Source organism: Aphelocoma coerulescens, unplaced genomic scaffold (genome assembly GCF_041296385.1).
Source record: "Aphelocoma coerulescens isolate FSJ_1873_10779 unplaced genomic scaffold, UR_Acoe_1.0 HiC_scaffold_77, whole genome shotgun sequence".
NCBI lineage: Eukaryota > Metazoa > Chordata > Aves > Passeriformes > Corvidae > Aphelocoma > Aphelocoma coerulescens.
The window spans coordinates 1628806-1648592 of record NW_027184063.1 but is presented as its reverse complement, the minus strand read 5'-3'; the positions used below and the strand labels follow the sequence as shown (position 1 = coordinate 1648592).

The 19787-nt window shown below is 54.4% G+C and overlaps 2 pseudogenes; one reads left to right on the top strand and one right to left on the bottom strand.

Annotated features, from left to right (window-relative positions):
• The window catches only part of LOC138102480 (zinc finger protein 850-like), a 289839-nt pseudogene that overhangs the window by 62445 nt on the left and 207607 nt on the right, over window positions 1–19787 (bottom strand).
• Window positions 2285–12374, top strand: LOC138102470 (olfactory receptor 14C36-like; annotated as a pseudogene).

Genomic DNA, 19787 nt, shown 5'->3' with positions numbered 1-19787 from the left:
AGCGGGTCCCAGGTGAGTGAGGAGAGACAGCATGGGCTTGGGGATGTGGAGCAGCGTTGTCCACACTGGGTCAGACCTCAAGGCACAGCTTCTGTGACCAGGCCAGACCTCCTGAGGAGAGACCCTGCACCAATAGCAATCACAGAATGCTGCAATCACCTCTTCTCTAAAGAGAACAGCAATGAAATACACCCCTTAAAACAAGAATACGTATTTATTGGAAGCTCTTTGAAATATTTCTCCACAACTGCAGTAGGAAACTTTCCTAATGAACTGCACTCGAGCAGAGGGAAATCAAGGCCGAGCCGCGGTTTGTCAGGACTTGCTTGATCCTAATGAGCCCCGTGGTGCATTTGATGCTGAGCCCTGGAACCTCAGGGCCTGAGAGGAGATTGCACAAACCTCTCATAGTGTTGGTATCAAAAGGGAAGCACCAAGTACTTACAAAACAGAAGCACCTTCTGAAGCATTAATGAGCCCCACTGAGTGTTGGTACTGACAAAGGCTCTCCAGGGACTAATTAAAGCAGATAATTGGGGGCCTGGATTGCACAAACCTCTCCTAGAGTTGGTATCAATAGGGAAGCACCAAGTACTTACCAAACAGAAGCACCCTGATGTTGCAAAATGAATCGACGACTTAGGTGAGGAGAGACATTGCAGGCAACCCATACGATTGATATATGCAAGCTCCGTTTATTAGCAATACAAAGGCACTTATATAGAGTATTGAATACAAGCTTATCAGTTCTTTAATTAGTTGAAACTTATAAAAGCACATTCTGACCTCTACATAATCGGGTTAGATAAAAGACTACATTTGGCAAGCTTCTTATTGTTTATGTTTTGTCTTGAGAGATCAAAGATCTTCCTCCCTTCTTAGGGATAGTCCATCTTATCAGCACAGCTGCACCTCTCAAAACTCCCTTCTGGTTCCCAGGTTGGTTTCTCACACAGGGATTTGTCTCATGCAGAATTTTTCTCACACAGGCCTTTTTACTCGTAGGGTTGGATTATTGATCCAATCATTCTATCAATGAGCCATGTCCCTGCTCCTCTAACCATTCTCCAATACCCTGAAGCAATAATGAGCCCCACTGAGTGTTGTTACTGACAAAGGCTCTCCAGGGACTAATTAAAGCAGATAATTGGAGGCCACGATTGCACAAAGCTCTCAGACATTCCAAGACAAAAGCCAAAGCCAAAGTCCTTTGGAAAACCTGCAGTCCCTGGGAGCATTCAGGAGCCCCCCAGGGCCATTCCTGACCAAGGCTCCCCAGGGACTCCTTCCAGCACTGGGATGTAGGAGGGGATGCTGAGAGCAGGACAAGGGGCTGACAGTGCCCATCACAGCCCTTGGTGGCACAGATGCTGCTGTGCCCCAGGGTACCAAGACTTGGCTTCTCTTTGTCCACTCCTGTCCTCCCTGCCTCCAGTTCTCTGCTCTGACTGCAGCCTGGGGACACTTTCTCAGTCATGTCCCTCACTGAGACCCATTAACAGTGTCAGGAATTTTGAGTTTGAATCTGACTCAGAATTCTTGAGAGGTTTTTGCCAGTCCCTATCAGGGACTGATGTTCAGGGCCTCAGCACCAAGCCCTGAGAAGGTCATTACAGTCCTTGTGCTGTATCTGTGCTGCTGAGCTGGGCCGGGCTCCTGGCACACAGGCAGCACTTGGCAAGTGGCAGCGCTGCAGAGAGACAGCTCTGGCCAGGAGCAGCTCCTGGGCACAGCCCAGCAGGGCTGGGGCACTGCCTGTAGCCAGCCCGGGCACAGCACAGAGGCACACAGGGCTTCAACTCAGCCGGGGCTGGGAGCACAGAGCAGAGCTCACTGAGGGCTCACCAGAGCAGAAATCCTCAGAGAGTTTGAAACAGTCATTGTCTGGCTGTGGGAAGAGAAGCTGCAGCTCCTGGAGGCATCTCCTGAAGCTGGCCCATCCCACAGCTTTTCAGAGCTTTGCAGAGCACTCCCAGAGTTGCTGCAGTCTGGGGGATGTGGCCCTAGGGCAGGGCTGGGTTTCCGTGCTGCAGCACCCAAGGCCCAGCACAAGGCAGCTCCTGCTGCCAGGCTCTGCTGCAGGGCTGAGCAGCCGGGGCTGCAGCCAGGGGTGCCCAGGGCTGTCCTGCAGAGCAGGGTCCTGCAGCCCAGGGCGCTGTGCTGGGGCAGGGACTCTGCTGCCTGCCAGGGGCAGCTCTCAGCCGGCCCAGGGAGCTGCTGCCAGCGCTGGGGGAGGAGCAGTGGGGGGAAGGAGTGACCCTGAGCAGGGCAGGTGCTGCTGCTGAGAGCTGCTGGCTGGGGCAGGGCTGCTCCCAGCTCCAGACCAGCCTGGGCACAGCTCCGGAGGCACTTCCCAAAAGAAGGTAAGCCAGGGATTGCTGTCAAGATCAGGAGCGTTCCTGAGCCTGTTTGGATTTCCTGCTTGGAGCAGGATGGGAAGGTTGCGGGATGAGAGAAGCAGAACAGGAGTTGGAATCCCAGAATGACAGAACATTCTGAGTCTCTGCTATTGTCCTTGTTATAGTTATTATTATTACTCCTCTGACATTGTCACTGCTATCTGGTGCTCTCAGGTGGGCTCTGGGATCTGCAGCAGCTGAGTCAGGCTCTGCCCTTGGGATTCCTGCCAGTCAGGGCTGTCCATGGGAATGGGATGTCCAAGCTTCCCTGTGCCCTGTGGGGCTGTGGGCAAAGCAGTCCATGGGAAAGGGGAATGAGCTGAGCCTCCCTCCCTGAGATACCATCATGGGTACACCCATGGCTCTCCTCGCTGTGTCCTTCCAAGAACCTCAGAGAAGCAGGAATGATGTGTGGGTAGGAAAATCTTTCCTAAAACTCACTCCTGCCATCCCTGTCCTGTGGAACTGAGAGTAAAACTGCTACCAAGCCTTTCTAGGAGGGATTGCACTGACAAATCCTGACTCTCCAGCCTTGTCCCTCTGCCACACGGCCACAAACTCAGGGCAGCGGGACAGCAATGGCTCCTCGACAGCCCCTAGGCACAGGCCTGGCTGCTCCTGGCACACTCAGACAGCACAAGTGGAGCTCAGGCAGGCAACTGGGTGAAGGTTTTCCCAGAGCAGGAACAAGGGTGGGGCAGTCCCAGCGGGACAGTGTGCAGGGAATGGCACAGGTTTGGCTCCAAGCAGCCTGTCCTGACTTGTCACTGTCCTTTCTCCATGAACAGGTGCCCATGGCCAGACACAGCAATGTCCAACAGCAGCTCCATCAGCCACTTCCTCCTGCTGCCATTGGCAGACACGCGGCAGCTGCAGCTCCTGCACTTCTGCCTCTTCCTGGGCATCTCCCTGGCTGCCCTCCTGGCCAACAGCCTCATCATCAGCGCCGGAGCCTGCGGCCAGCACCTGCACAGCCCCATGTTCTTCTTCCTGCTCAGCCTGGCCCTCAGCGACCTGGGCTCCATCTGCACCACTGTCCCCAAGGCCATGCACAATTCCCTCTGGGGCACCAGGCACATCTCCTACACAGGATGTGCTGCTCAGGTGTTTCTGATTGTCTTCTTTCTTGGAACACAGGATTTTCTCCTCACCCTCATGTGCTACGACTGCTATGTGTCCATCTGCAAAGCCCTGCACTACGGGACCCTCCTGGGCAGCAGGGCTTGTGCCCACATGGCAGCAGCTGCCTTGGCCACTGGCTTTCTCACTGCTCTGCTGCACACGGCCAATACATTTTCTCTGTCCCTGTGCCAGGACAATGCCCCGGGCCAGTTCTTCTCTGAAATCCCACACATCCTCAGGCTCTCCTGCTCAGACACATACCTGTGGGAATTTGGGCTTCTTGCTTTTAGTACTTTTCCTTTTTTGGGTTGTTTTGTGTTCATGCTTTTCTCCTATGTGCAGTTCTTCAGGGCCGTGCTGAGGATCCCCTCTGAGCAGGGCCGGCACAAAGCCTTTTGCACGTGCCTCCCTCACCTGGCCGTGGTCTCTCTGTTCTCAGCACTGGCACATTTGCTCACCTGAAGCCCCCCTCCATCTCGTCCCCATCCCTGGATGTGGTGGTGTCAGTTCTGAACTCGGTGGTGCCTCCAGCCCTGAACCCCCTTGTAGGTGACTAGGGACAGGCGTTCGGAAGATATCGCGTTGTACGGGACAGGTAAAACCCCTCCCCTCTACAGGTGATAGGTGAGCAGAAGGAAGTGACGTGGCAAACCCAGGTTATTTAACCCTATGTAATCCACGAATAAACGCCCTTTTGCCGTCCACCACATTGGTGTCTGTGAGCTGATGGTCCAAACGACCTGAGGTGGTCGTCGTGCCGTTCCTGAACCAGGTCGCTACGCCTCCGAGAGGCAACAAGTGGTGCCGAAACCCGGGAACCAGAATCGGAATCGGGATCGGGAATTCGCCTGGACGGGTGAACGGCGGCCGGTGCAGCAGGACCAGCCCGGCGGGGAGGACGCTCCCGGACCAGCGAGGAGGATGGAAGCTCTCGCGAAGGTCGTATCTCAGATTCATAAGCAATGGGGTATCGATTGCAAACCGAAAGATTTTACACTCGCTGTTGCGAGGCTATTGGAAATTGGGGTCATAGACCGACCGGTGGATATCCTCCACCCAGAAGTATGGGACAGATGTACTAAGGCTCTAGCCGATGAAACAATGTCCTCGGGTTCGGGGAAATACCTTAAATTATGGGGAAAAGTCGTGCAGGCTTTGCGTAAGGCCCTGCGAGAGCAGGAGACCTGGAAAGCCGCACGGAACTGTTTGCTGGCCACACCGCGGTTGGGAGTTGGTGCGGCCACGCAAACTACAGATGAAAGCTGCCCTGCCGAGCGCACAGACTCGCAGGAGCAAGCACCCTCTCCACGGCCCCCCAGCCCAACCCTACCTACAGAGGGAAAGGAGCGGGTGCAGTCATTCTGGGGAGGGCTGGTGGAGGAAGCCAGGGAGGCTGCCATTAAAGCGGAGTCCGAAACGGCATGGACGAGACCCCCGCCCTATGCCCCGCAGAATGGCGCCGACCCCGGAGGGCATGGGGGGTGCACACACGCGGCCGGTGGGAGCGGGGGTGATGCGCCGGGGTGCACACACGCGGCCGGCGGGAGCGGCGGTGGTCCGCCGGGGTGCACACACGTGGCCGGCGGGAGCGGCGGAGGTTCGCCGGGGTGCACACACGCGGCCGGCGGGAGCGGCGGAGGTTCGCCGGGGTGCACACACGTGGCCGGCGGGAGCGGCGGAGGTCCGCCGGGGTGCACACACGCGGCCGGCGGGAGCGGCGGAGGTTCGCCGGGGTGCACACACGCGGCCGGCGGGAGCGGCGGAGGTTCGCCGGGGTGCACACACGTGGCCGGCGGGAGCGGCGGAGGTCCGCCGGGGTGTGCGCACGTGGCCGGCGGGAGCGGGGGTGATGCGCCGGGGTGCACACACGCGGCCGGCGGGAGCAGCGGTGGTCCGCTGGGGTGCACACACGTGGCCGGCGGGAGCAGCGGAGGTTCGCCGGGGGGCACACGCGTGGCCGGCGGGAGCGGCGGAGGTTCGCCGGGGTGCACACACGTGGCCGGCGGGAGCGGCGGAGGTCCGCTGGATGCCGCAGATGCGCGTGAACGGAAAAGGGGAGGGAATCCCGGAGGGGGAGCCAAGGCCAACCAGAGCGCTCGCCCGGAAACGTGCCCTTATATAGCAAGAGCCTCCCTCAGCAGGAGGCGGGGCGAGCCCAGGGGGAAGGAGCGGCCCAATCCTAAGAGAAGGGGGCGGGGTAGAAGCCCGGGGAAAAAGCTCCGGAGCCCGGAAGTATCCAGTCAGTCGACTTCCGGCTCCGAGTCGGACTATAGCTGGAGCGAGTGGCTTGACGAACGGTCCGTAACCGACTCCGACTCTGACAAAGATGATTTCAGAATAGATAAAAGCTATAACCACCGCGCTCCTACCCGGGCCAAGGGGAAATTTGAAAAAGAACGTACTCCGCTTACAGACTGGAGAAAGATAAAAACAGCCTGTGCTGAATGGGCCCCTTCAGCCTCGCTAGCTTTCCCGGTCCGAGTAGGAGGGCAAGCCGGAAACCAGAGGATTTACTCACCGATAAATCCTAAAGATATACAAGCAATTGTTAAAGCAATTGCAGACAAAGGGATCAATTCGGCTATGGTTTCCACCCTCATTGACAGCGTTTTTGGAGGGGATGACCTGCTCCCATTTGACATTAAACAAACCTGCAGATTAATTTTTGATGGGGCAGGGATGATTGTTTTCAAACAAGAATGGGAGGACAATTGCGCAAAGCAACTAGCCCTAGTAACTGGGGCAGACCACCCCCTCCACGGGTCCAGCCTACAGCGGCTAATGGGCACGGACCCGACCATGATCACCCCTCAGGCGCAGGCCGAGGGCCTACGGGCCCACGAAGTCACGGCAACTACCCGTGCCGCTAGAGAAGCTATCCGCTCTGCTTCCAGAGTTATTGCTAGACCATCGCCATGGTCCACAATAAAGCAGAGCGAGAGTGAAAGTTTCACACAGTTTGTGGACCGCCTCCAGGCAGCGGTTGATTCCTCTAACTTGCCCTCAGAAGCAAAGGGCCCTGTGGTGGCAGAATGCTTGCGCCAACAATGCAACTCTACCACTAAGGACATTTTACGGTCATTACCAGCCGGGTCCAGTATTGCAGATATGATTAAGCATGTCGCAAAAGAAGAACATCTGGCCCCAATCCAGGCAGCCGTCCGCACTGCGATAACGAGTGTAATGGCATGCTTTAAGTGTGGCCAGGCAGGCCACGCTGTAACAAATTGCCCCCAATTGGAGCCTCCATCAACAGCAGTTCCCCCACACCAGACGCGACCTAGAGGGCCATGCTGGGCATGTGGGAAAAAGGGGCATTTTGCCAGAGAATGCAGATCCAAGCTCCAGGGAAACGGGAGGGGGAGGGGGCATCCGGGCCGCACACAGCTCCCTCCCACTCGGGACATGAAGCGGCCCAGCTATGCCAATCCTCAATGGGCCGTGGAGCTCCCGCACCCACTGCCCCCCCGGGAAATGACCAATTCCACAGCTCAACCAATGGCTCAGTTAAACCTGTCTGCACTCCAGGCACAGCAGGAACAACCCCCTGGGAGCGAGACCCCTGGGTGGCTTTGGCCATGAAAGTGGGCAGCCACCCGCCGATAGTGTGGGGAGTTTGCTGTCTCCACAACAACCCAGGTGACCCTGCTATTCGTCTCCCCTTTTTGATTGATACGGGATCAGATGTTACTGTCATCCCAGAAACGTACTGGCCTATACACTAGGAACTGGAGGAGGCCCCCATGGTGGGTGGAGTTGGGGGATTATCTCGGGCCCAAAAAAGCACCCAACTGATAGCGATAACGCTCCGCACCGAAAAAGGACCGGAGAAAACTATCACCCTTTTCCCATATGTTATGCCAAAATGTCCACCCTTGTTGGGGAGGGATGCCCTTGCCCTGCTGAAAGTCAGGGTGACAAATTTATTCTAAGGGCCACTGCCGCATACCCACCGCTGCCCATCAAACTGGTATGGAAATCGGTTGACCCGGTGTGGATCGAGCAGTGGCCCTTGTCGAAGCCTCGAATGACCGCCCTCCTTGAGCTCGTTAGCCGCGAGCTACAGCGGGACCATATAGAGCCCTCCACAAGCCCATGGAACACCCCGGTTTTCATAATACCCAAACGATCTGGCGAGGGCTTCCGCCTCCTGCACGACCTGCGGGAGGTGAACAAGAAAATCCAACCAATAGGTCCGGTCCAAACCTTGCTGCCCATGAACTCGATGATACCAAAAGGGCAGCCCTGCGCGGTGCTTGACATTAAAGACTGTTTCTTTTCCATACCCCTGCATGATGAAGACAAAGAGCGGTTTGCCTTTTCCATCGTCTTCCCGAACAGCCAACGGCCTAACCTGCGCTTCCAGTGGAAGGTGTTGCCCCAAGGGATGGTCAACTCCCCCACCATCTGCCAAATCACGGTTGACCGAGCACTAGCACCAGTCCGCCACAGCGACCCAGCCGCAACCATTATTCAGTACATGGATGACATCCTGATTGCCGCGCCATCAGCGAGCCAGGTAGACCGACTAGTGTCAACAGTCTCAGAGACCCTGAAAGCAAATGGCTTTGAAATCGCGAGCGCGAAAATAAAAAAGGGACCATGTGTAACCTTTCTAGGAGTAGGAATTACAAGCTCCTACATAACCCTGCTCCAGATAAAAATTCGCAGAGATATCAAGACGCTCCATGATATGCAGCAGCTAGTGGGATCTCTACAATGGCTCCGTAACATCATCCTGATTCCTCCCGAGGTCATGGACCCCTTGAACGACCTCCTGAGAGGAAAAAACTCATGGGAACAGAAAGCTCTGACACCAGAAGCGACTAGCTCGCTCGACTTTATCGAGCAGCAAATATCTGTGAGTACGCTTGCTAGGTGGGACCTGGGAGCACCACTTGATTTATATGTACACTTTACAAAGAAAGGAGGGGTAGGAGCGCTAGCCCAGGGGCCCCCTGACAGAGCCCAGCCGATACAGTGGGTAGTCTTGGGAAAACCGTCACGCGCATTCTCCCCGGGAGTTGAGTGTCTTGGCAACCTTATCATGAAAGGGAGAAGACTTGCCCTAAGGCACTTGGGCACGGAGCCCGCCAGGATATACCTACCCTTCCGCAAGCAGCTCTCCGCGCAATCACCGACAATATCAGAGCTTTTAGCCATAGCCCTCACTGGTTTTGGAGGAGAGATTCGCTATGCTGCAAAACCCCCATGGACCCAGCTCCTTGCGATCATCGACATCGATCTCCCGCCAAAAGTCATCGACCGACCGCTACCAGGACCGACAGTCTTCACAGACGCATCGTCGCTGACCTCAACTGCAGCAGCGGTATGGCAGTCGGGAGAGCAGTGGCAGTGCATCAAAGCAACCGACCCTACGCTCTCGGTCCAGCAACTCGAAGCAGCCGCCGTAGTGCTGGCGTGTGGACTGTTCCCGGAGGAGCACCTCAACATTGTGACTGACTCTATGTTTGTAGCTAAGCTTTGCCTAGCCATGTCAGGGCCTGGCGTGTCAGTGTCCACGGTGGCTGTGATGCTTGAAGAAGCACTCTCTTCGCGGAAGGGCACCATATCTGTCATCCACGTTAACAGCCATAATTCGGTTAAAGGATTCTTTCAAATCGGAAACGACAAAGCAGACGCCGCCGCAAAAGGACTGTGGACACTGAGAGATGCCCGTCAGCTACATGAGTCTGTCCACATCGGAGCTAAAGCACTGGCAAAAAGATGTGGGATTTCGACCACTGACGCGAAACACATCGTAGCCACGTGCCCCCACTGTCAAAAATCACCGCTGTGGTCCAGTGGAGTCAACCCCAGAGGCCTTAAAGCCTCAGAAATATGGCAAACAGACTTTACACTATGTCATCTACTGAAGCCCCGAGCATGGCTTGCTGTAACTGTGGACACATATAGCGGAATGATTGTGGCCACACAACACCTAAGAACTGATTCTAAAGCAACCATCCAACATTGGCTGACAGCTATGGCGTGGCTCGGCGTTCCGAAGCAGATCAAGACAGACAACGGCCCGAACTTTATTTCAAAATCGAGCCAAACATTTGTTTCAAAGTGGGGTATCACTCTGGTACATGGCATCCCGTACAATAGCACCGGGCAGGCCATTGTTGAGCGGGCAAATCAAACCCTAAAAACCAAATTGGAAGTGCTAGCAAAAACAGAGGGCTTTACCAATTCCATTCCCCCAGGGGACCAGGCACGCATACTGGCAACTGCCCTGCTAGCACTGAACCAATTCCCTAGGGGGGATGAGACAAATAGTCCCGCTCAAAAACACTGGGTCACTCGAGCACTAGACGAAGGCCCGCAAGTTGTAATCAAAAACGAGTTGGGGGAATGGGAACAAGGCTGGAGACTAGTGCTCACGGGGCGAGGGTACGCGGCTGTTAAAAAAGATGGTAGAGTCAAATGGTGTCCACTTAGGTCAATCAAACCTGACCTTCAGAATAAGACTAATGAAAACTGCGAGGTTTTGTTTGCAGGACTGGATCTTTGGATGCCTCCATGACCGATACATCCCAGTGCGCAAAGAGAGCGACAAGTCATCGAGCAGCCCGACAGCGCCCGAGAATCCTGCACCAGTGAAATCCAAACAACAACGGTATCTTTGCGTAATTTTGCTTTTACAGCTTCTTGGCAGAGGGCAAGCCAATGCAGAACATCATCCTCACCAGCCATTCAGGTGGGTCCTACGCCACCTTTTGAGTGATAACCCAATCAAAGAAACCATCACACCAGGCAGTCCATCGTTTGATTTTAAGCTAAAAGACATTTTTCCCTCGTATCTACAATTCCCTAATTTTGGTGATTCCTCACTGTACCAAACCTATTGGTGTCCCGCTTCAAACCCAGGTAAAGACTACTGTAACTATCCAGGGTATGGACATTGTGGGTATTGGGGGTGTGAGACTATCGTGACAGGCAATAGATGGCAACCACAGCCACCTGATGAGTTCCTCCAAGTTAAGTATGCACCTCAAGGCTGTCGCGAACCAAAATTCTCACTTGACAAGCGAATATACCTGCCCCAAGATGGGAGTAGACACACTTGCGAACACTATAGAATGACAATTCTACAGCTGGCCCATAAGAGTTGGGCCTCGGGTAGAGCATGGACAGTGTATGTTCACGCCCCTACCAGCTATTGGGTGAACGTACAAATTGTCAAGCTCCTACCGTCAGAATCCCAACCAGTCGGGCCTAATCCGATTCTTACAGTAAATAGAAATCCCATCTTCTCCCCACGTGGCCCATTAGCTACCCACCAAACACCTAAATCAGCTCCTTACGATCAGTTTCTCAGCGTACTAAACGCTACCTTTTTGTCATTGAATCAATCAAACCCAAACTTTACAGAATCATGCTGGTTGTGTTATGATGCGCAACCCCCTTTTTACGAAGGCATTGCACTCAATGTTCCTCTTGGCTACTCAACAGCACTAAATCCACATCAGTGCAGGTGGGACGCCCCCCGAAGGGGAGTTACTCTGAGTCAGATCACAGGCCGAGGCAAGTGCTTTGGCAATGCGGCCTTAGCAAAACGAATAGGCAATGTCTGTACTGAATTTGTCAAACTTAACAAAACGATCAATAAGTGGGTGGTCCCATTCGCATCAGGGATGTTTGTTTGCCAGCGATCCGGAATAAGCCCCTGTGTGCTTCTTGATAAGTTCGATAACTCTACTGACTTTTGTGTCCAAGTTTTAATTGTTCCTAGAGTCCTGTATCACCAAGAAGAAGAAATGTACCACCTTCTTGAAGAACCTAGCCGGCTCCACAAGAGAGAAATAATAACAGGCATAACCATCGCAATGCTGCTCGGCCTCGGAGCCACCGGCGCAGCCACAGGTGTTTCAGCCCTCGTGACCCAACACCAGGGACTTTCTCAGCTGCAGATGACTATTGATGAGGACTTACAAAGAATCGAAAAATCCATCTCCTTTCTAGAGAAATCTGTCTCCTCTCTCTCAGAAGTCGTCCTGCAGAACAGGCGAGGACTGGACCTCCTGCTCATGCAACAAGGAGGCCTGTGTGCCGCCTTGAAAGAAGAATGCTGCTTTTATGCAGACCACACCGGAGTCGTACGGGACTCAATGACTGAACTAAGGGAAAGGCTAGCCCAGAGGAAAAGAGAAAGAGAAGCCCAACAAGGATGGTTCGAGTCATGGTTTAACCAGTCTCCATGGCTGACCACCCTTGTTTCCACTCTAATAGGCCCCCTCACTATGTTACTCCTAACGTTGATTTTTGGGCCTTGCATACTAAACAAATTGGTGTCATTTGTTAAAAGCCGGTTAGAAAAGGTTAACATTCTATTTGTTGACCGCCAACAATTGCTCTAGAGCGCATCTATTTTGTAAATGTTATACCACTTTTTATAACTTGTTATGTAGGTTTTACTAGTTCTTGAAATTTTATAGCATTTATACTTTGTATGTTTCTTAAATAAATCATGGTGGGGGGGAAATGCGGGTAATTCAGGATAGAGGGGGGGAAATGTAGGTGACTAGGGACAGGCGTTCGGAAGATATCGCGTTGTACGGGACAGGTAAAACCCCTCCCCTCTACAGGTGATAGGTGAGCAGAAGGAAGTGACGTGGCAAACCCAGGTTATTTAACCCTATGTAATCCACGAATAAACGCCATTTTGCCGTCCACCACATTGGTGTCTGTGAGCTGATGGTCCGAATGACCTGAGGTGGTCGTCGTGCCGTTCCTGAACCAGGTCGCTACGCCTCCGAGAGGCAACACCCCCTCATCTACAGCCTGAGGAACCAGGAGCTCAAGGATGCCCTGAGGAAAATGATGACTATATCTTTTCAGAAGCAATAAACTCTCTCTTTTCTGCTCCAGAACCTTCAGAATGTAACTCTTTACAATCTCAGGGGTTTTTTTCTATTTGTCCATTTTTTCATTGGTGCCTTCTTTTCTTCTTTTTCTAGTGTTATGCTGTTTTTTATAAAATCCTGTAGTACTGCTCTTAGCATTTCTACATGAACATCTGCCTTTCTTTGGAAACACAAGGACTTTCAGGAGGCTTCTTCCCTGTGCATTTGAATCAAAAGGAGTGTCTGCCCTGACTTGTGTGTCCAAGGTTTGTTCCTCAGGCCTTCTCTGGCTCTGCAGGGGCAGTGCCTGTGGGCACAGCTGGAGGGAAGAGACTCCCAGCACAGCAGCACAGCCAGAGACAATGGCCCAGCCTCTTCCCACCTCTGCTCTTCCCAGCCCATGGAACCCAGAGTCAATTGTGACAAAGTGGGGCCTCTTCAGACAAAGGTGGTGTGGAAACAGTGCCACCACTCATGGAACCCAGAACATCCATTGTGACACAGTGGGGTTTCATGGAACCCAGAACATCTTTGTGATGCAATGGAATCTCATGGAATCAAGGGCCAGTTGTTATAGAGTGAGGCCTCATGGAACACAATGGCCACAGAAACATTGCCAGGCCCAGTAGAAAGAAGGCGCCATTGTGGCACAGCAAGGCTTCATGGGATCTAGGAGAGCACAGGGTCACAATGGAGTCTCATGGAACCAGTGGTCAATTGTGACATGGCAGGGTCTCATGGAACCCAGATTCCACTGGGACATTGCCAAGGCTGGTGCAATCAAGGGTCCACTGTGACACAGAAAGGCCCCGTGGCACCCAGGAGACCAGTGTGGGGCAATGGATTCTCATGCAACCAAGGCGCCATTGGAACAAAGCCGGGCCTGAGGGCCAGCCAGTGCCACTGGGACATCTCCAGCCTTTGAGGAAGCAAGTGTCCATGGTGACACAGCACAGCCTGATGAATCACAGGAGAGCACAGTGACGCCATGGAATCTTGGGGAACCAAGTGTCCATTGTAAAGACAGTGGGGCCTCTTGGAACCCAGGAGAACATTGGCACACAGAAATATCTCATGGAACTAAGTGTAAACTCTCAGCACAGCAGGATGTCACAGTCCAATCTTGAAAGGAATTAGAAATGCCTCTGCCCAAATTAAGGTGCAAACAAGACCAAGACCAAAGTCAATAGTATGGGCTTTATTTAATAGCAAATATGAGAGAGAAAAGAGAAAGAGATAGAAAAGAGGTTGGGGGGCAGAAAGAGAGTGAGAGAGACAGATGAAAGAAAATACACCACTCCACGCATCCCACTGGGATCCCAATGATCCCCTCCAGCTGGTCTTTTTGGTGGTAAGAGTCCCCCTAAAAGCACAGAATCCAATGGATTAATATATGCTCAGGGCAGGTGGGAATACCCAGGTACCTCCCCTGGGGGAGGGCACTTGCACACTGTCTCTTGCAGTAGACTCTGGGTCTGCTGCATCACTTTGCATCATGTGCAGTCCTGTGGAGCAAGGCCTCAGGAATAAGTTTTGGGAGCACTTTGGGAGGTCTTTGATGGATTATGACACCCCCTCAGCTGCCTCTCATGTGAATATCCCGTGGATATGGCCTTTCCAGTGTTGGAGGTTTCCCAGCTGGGCCAGTTTGTGTAAGGGAGGATGGGTGTTCAGTACCTCTGACCAGAGGTAGCACCACAGACCTGAAACCTCCTTGTCCCCCTCAGTGGCAGGGGAGTCTGTGTAAACCTGTGTAGGCCCTCTGTGGACTGTGGTCTCCTCCACCCCAAACCCAGCCAGCCATGAAACTTTGTCAGGAAGGGCTTTTTGCTCATTATGCCTGAACCGTATAAAGGAGCTGCCACCACCCAAGCACCCCCTGTCCCTGAATGGTCCTCCTGAGGGGAACTTTGGCCTGCAAGTTGAGCTAAGGAACCTTGAGATCAGGGAAAGGGGGACTCTTAGCCAGGGATCTCAGGTCAAGGGAGAAGGAAACAAGGCTGAGGGAGGAGAATGAATCCACCAGAAAGCCAAGGCCAGAGCTGTCCTGAAAATCAGCCCTGGCTGGGGGAGACTCCAGCCCCCAGACCCATTTGCTGAGGCCAGGTTTGCACCCCCATCCCTCAACCAAGGGGGCAGGAGGAGAGTTTGGGGGTGTGGGGTAACCCCAGCCCAGGCGGAGTGAACACCACCCCCCTTACCCAGACTGGCTCCGCTGTGAAACCCCCACCCCGGGAAGGCCACACACACAGGGGACAGTGTCACACTCGCCCCTCCCCAGGGGAGGTCTCTGTCCCTGTCACTCCCTTGCTCTCCCCCATCTTCTCTTTCACAGGCTGGGGACGTTTGCCAATTACGAGAATCCTTTTTCTGTTTATACCTGTCACATCTATGACAGCTACACAGAGTTTATCCTTCCTTTAAATCATCTGTATTGGGCCGAACATTCACTTTTCTTTTACAGGAACATGCCAGCAGCTGAGCTGGAGCTGTGCGGGAACCGCTGGACCTTTGAATTGCCACCATCACTGCTTGTGCTGTCGGTTCATTCATGGTTGGGGTTTGTTTGCGTTTTCATCACAAGTGACTTGTGGGAAGAGCAAACATTCCTCCAAGCATTTTCGGTAGAGTTAAGTTTGATTTCTGCCAAGTTTATTTTGTCCGGCACCCAGGGGATGCTCAAGGGGTCTGTGTGCCTCTCTCCCTGGGGGATGCTGGGGAGGGGCTTGGTGGGGTTGTCCCTGTCCCTCTCACTCCAGGGCATTCCCAAGGCAGTGTCCCTGTCCCTTTCAGCCTTGGGGATGCTCGGGCATCTCCAACCCTCTCGCCCCAGGGAATGCTTGTGCGGGACTGGGGACCAAGGGCTCTGTGTCCCTCACACTGCTGAGTGCGCTCAGGGGCTCTCCAACCTTCTCATACCTGGGGAGGCCGGGGGAGTCTCTGTCCCTCTCACCCCTGGGGTGACCCAGCCCAAGCACCATTGGGGTGAGAGCGACACAGACACCCCCAAACCCACACAAGCACCTCCCGAGGATCCCAAGGGGAGAAGGACAGAGACCCTCACCAGGCACTGAGTGGGGTGAGAGGGACAGAGACCATCCCCACCCCCGAATCATTCCCAGACAAGAGAGGCTTGGAGACTGCCCCGGGACTCCCCAGGTAGGAGAGGGATAGAGAAACTAAACTTGGGGGGGCAGCTGGGTGGTCCAAGATCCGGGTGTTGCCACACTGCCCCTCCAATCCACACGAGCATTCCAGGATGGCAGCCCTGAATGTGACCCTTGGGGGTCTGGGATCAGCCTTCACATCCCTGGGGGAGCAGAGACAGAAAGGACGAGAGACTTTCCCCCTCTTATTCCTGTGGAAGGGTGAACCCCCAGCTGCCCTTTTCTTCTGCTGCCTCCTCATCTCCTCGGCTGAGGATGTCAAACTCCCCAGGAGCAGGAAGAAGCCCATTCCAGGTTTCCTTGTGTCTGCAGCCTGGAACATCCACTCCGAGCAGAGCACTTGGTGAAAGCCCTGCTGAATGACAGCAGGAGGAGGTTTGTGAGAAAGGCAGGAAATTGTATTTTGATAGGAAATCACAATTCCAAATTATTTCTTTCTGTCTCGTTCATTTTCAGTCAGTTCTGGTCTGGTTTCCAGAGTGCCACCTTCTCAGCTGATTGTATTTGTGTTCTCCTTTCCCTTCTGCCTTTCTTTGCCTGCTCTGTTTGTCTCTCAGTGTCTCTCTGGAGCCAGGGCAGCTCCCACCAAAGGCCCGTCCCTGATTTTGTTCCCAATCCACCAGCTAAAACAACCATGGATGAGGTGATGAAGGCTGGCAGTGAAATGTCACTGGAAGATCTTACTGCACTTGGCTTTTGGCTCCTTCCTGAGAGCTTTGCCTTCAAGGGCAGAAACACTTTTCCTTGCTGGGAACTGGAATTCCAGATCCCTGGAGGGTGTGCCGTGGATGCCAGAGGGGCATTCCCGAGGCTCGCAGGGTGCTGGTCCTGCCGTGCCTCCCACGGGAGCTGTGCAGGGCCAGGGGACAAGGTCCAGCAGCTGGGTGGGCTCCCAGAGCAGACAGCAAAGGCTGCTTTGCTGGACATTTCCCAGCACATTCCCAGCTGGAAGCAGAGGGAGGAAGGAAAGGGAAGCGAGTCCCTGCCAGAAGCCCAGAAGGATTGGGGTGGGAAGGGACCCTGCCCGTGGATTAGTGGGCTGAAAGCCAAGTGGAGCAAGACCTTACAATGCCATCTCCCTGCCAGCCTGTGCTGCTGACAGGAGCAGGGTGCCACTTTAGCCCGCTGTAGGTGAGACCAAACTGTGCATTCCACTCCCCTTAGCTCATTTCTGATGAGCTGTTCATGATGGGTCCTTTGCAGGAGCTGCCCAGTGCACCCCCAACCCCTCAGGCTATGAGGAGCTGGCTGTTAAATGAGATAAGGAAGGAGAGGCAAACCCTGGGAGGCAGGGCAGTGTTTCTTTTTCTGAACACCAATGACTCAGCTGGGATAACTCCCTCCGGGGTAGCAGCAGCACAGTCCCACCCAGCCTGAGGGCTCACCTCTGCTGATGGGCCATCATGGACTGAATGGCCCCAGCACAATGGGCAGCTGCAAGGACTGAGACCATCAGGGCTCCCAAAATATCCCATGACTCCCAGGATGACATCATTCCATTGTGAAACTGCCCACCCTGGGGGAGGGGCTGAGCAGTCCCCACCTGAACCTGAGCATATAAAATCTAGGTTTGGGGTCTTCTGGCAGCACTCAACAGATCCAGGGTGGGAGCAGAACACCAACAGGACTGTGGCCACTGCTGTCGACAAGACTGCACCCATCACTTGGACAGGACAGTGTGTCTACCACTGCGACCAACAGGTTTTGTTTTCTTTCCTTTTGCTTTGCATGCAGCGGGACCAGGTGGTGCTCAGCACAGGAACTAACCACCACCGTTCTGCTCTTGTCCCAGGGTGCCTGGTTATACTCAGCCTTTGTGGGTTACAGCTGTATCATGGTATTTCTTGTCATCTCTTTGGTGAATTGTAACTCCCACCTTCATCTCTCTTGGGGCAGATCAGTGGGGTTCATTTCTCATGGCACTTAAAACCAGCATGGTGTTTGAGACGATTTTACAGTCATGATATGCCCGGTGACTTCTAGAGAAGGACATGGGCAGGAGCAACCCCTAAGCCAACACACTCACACCTTGTTTTTCCCTCCACACCAGGATTTCCCACTCCCAAACCTTGGCCAGATGGAGGCGGAGGCTGTGAGAAAGAGGAAGATGCCCCGGGACACCCAGGCAGGTGAGGAGGAAGTCCCTGCCCCTTTCCCCCTCTCTCCTGCTCCATCTCCCAGCCCAGCATCGCCCCCGGCTGCAGGACAACCCCGCTGCCGACGCCGTCCTGCCGGGGATGGACTGGGGGGATCTCCTTCCCCTTCCCTGTGGCACAGAGGCAAATCCCATCGTCTCCTTGTCCTTCCTCCCCCAGACAAGGAACTGAGGATGGAGCCCAGGGAGGACAAATCCCCGTGGCAGAACCTGGTGGAAGAGGCCATTTTGAGCAGCTCCACAGCGCCGGAATCCAACGGGGAGGAAAAGCCCCAGAGATCCCGCAGGAGGAGGGGCAGCCCAGGGAGTTATGAGGAGGAAAGACCCACCCTGTGCCAGGAAGGCGGCCAGAGATCCAGTCAGAGCTCAAATCTGGTCGTCCATGGGCAGTGTCATGCTAGGGAGAAACGCTACAAGTGCTTGGAATATGCGAAGAGCTTCAGCCGGAGCACCAACCTGATCCACCACCAGATGATCCACATCGCAGAAAGGCCCTATGTGTGTGGGGAATGTGGGAAGAGCTTCAGCCAGAGCTCCTACCTAAACCGACACTGCCAGGTCCACACCGGGGAACGGCCCTATGTGTGTGGGGAATGTGGGAAAAGCTTCAGCACGAGCTCCTACCTGATTCGCCACCAGATGATCCACACTAGGAAACGGCCCTTCAAGTGTGGCGAATGTGGGAAGAGGTTTCAGACCAGCTCCAGTCTCCTCCTGCACCAGCAGATTCACGAGGATTAGAGGCCCTTCCGCTGCCCTGACTGCGGGAAGGGCTTCAGGTACCAACTCCAACTTCACCAGGCACAAATGAATCCACACTGGGGAGAGGCCCTACGAGTGTCCTGGGTGCAGGAAGAGCTTCTCCAGGAGCTCTCACTTGATCACACACCAACAGTGCCACCAGTAAGGGAAGCCCTGCGAGTGCCCCGAGTGCAGGAAGAACTTTGTGCACTGCTCCAACTTCATCTCGCAGCAGAGGATCCATGTCAGGTGAACCCCGTTGGGCAGAGACCTGGTGACCTCTGTTCCAGATGATCCCCATTGTGGGGGGAGGATGTTTGGGAGATTTATTTCACTTCTCATTCTCGTGCTCTGATTTCATTGCTAAGAAATGCAATCCCTGTCCCCAGGCTTGGTCTGTTTTTCCGTGCTGGTGATCAGGGCGGGAGCTCTCCTGGTCCTTATCTCAGCTCCTGGGCCTTTCCTCAGCCAACCAAAGATGTCACTAAACAATTTTTAGCCACTCTGAGCTTTTCTCGCTGATGAGTGCCCAGGTGCCAGGCAGATCTGCTGCACAAAGACCTCCCCACCTGGGCCCCCCTCACCTCCAGTGCCCCCCGGGAGCAGAATTAAGGGAGAGAGGGGAGGTTTCAGCACCTGCCCAGAGCTGGGGATGGGGCAGCTGGGGCCATACTGGTGGCACTGGTGGTGCTGCGAGCCCCCTGGCCACAGGCATGGAGCTTTCAGGAGAGCTGAGGGGGTGGGAAGAGGAGTCCAGGTATGGTGGGAAAGGTGGGGAGAGGAGGGAAAATGGGTGTGTGGGACCCATAAAATGAGTTGGAGGGGGAGTGGGACCCCCTAAAGACAGAACGGGAAGGGGGCTGAGGACTGGGGGACAATGGGACAGGCACGGGAAAGCTTAGAAACTGGGGATTGGGAAGGGTGGGATCCCAAAAGTGGGCAGGATGGGGGTGGGTATTACAAGAATTGTGTGAAAAGGGTTGGGAAAGGGTTAAAAGGGGGGACTGGGACCCCCAAACTGATGGGGGCAGGGGCTGGCAGCTGGGGATTGATGGGAAAGGAGGGGAGAAAACAGAAAAAGGGTGGAAATGAGGGTGAGACTGCAGGAAGGAAGGTCCCATGGAGGCCGTGGAGCAAGGGGTTGTGGAGTGGGGATCTGGGGTGGCCCCCTGAGCTCTTGGCTTGCTGTGGGGTTCTGGGGGCTGCTGGGGGGCCACCCCCTCACCTGTGTCCTGCATACACAGAGCTCTTCCAGCACATGGTAAAGTCCAACTGTTGTTTCATTAATGGTACAGACCAGGTGGGGTTTGTGGTGAGGTTCAGCTCCAGCCTGGAGCAGCTCCTGCACTTGGAC